Below are 549 nucleotides of genomic sequence, written 5' to 3' on the forward strand. Positions count from 1 at the left end.
TCTTTAATCTCCTTGTTCTTTATTTTTCTGTTTTTCAAATTTTTTATGCTTATGTCTATCTATGTTTGTGTTTTATGATCATTAGTGTCTTAGTGTCTATGCCTTAAAGTTATGAATGTCCTATGAATCCATCACCTTTCTTAAATGAAAAATGTTATTAATTAAAAAAAAAGAGAAGAATTGCATGAATTTTGAATTTTATAACAGATTAATTATTTTGATGTGGTGGCAATACTTTTGACTTCTGAATGTATGCTTGAACAGTGCATATGTCTTTTGAATTTGTTATTCATGAATGTTGGCTCTTGAAAGAATGATGAAAAAAGGAGACACGTTACTGAGGATCTGAAAAATCATAAAAATGATTCTTGAAGCAAGAAAAAGCAGTGAATTCAAAAAAAAAAGAGATTATGTGCGAAAAAATAAAGAGAGAAAGCAAGCAGAAAAAGCCAATAGCCCTTTAAACCAAAAGGCAAGGGTAAAAATAAAGTCGTGATCCAAGGCAAAAAGAGTGTGCTTAAGAACCCTGGACACCTCTAATTGGGGACT

Source organism: Arachis duranensis, chromosome 2 (assembly GCF_000817695.3).
Source record: "Arachis duranensis cultivar V14167 chromosome 2, aradu.V14167.gnm2.J7QH, whole genome shotgun sequence".
Taxonomy (NCBI): domain Eukaryota; kingdom Viridiplantae; phylum Streptophyta; class Magnoliopsida; order Fabales; family Fabaceae; genus Arachis; species Arachis duranensis.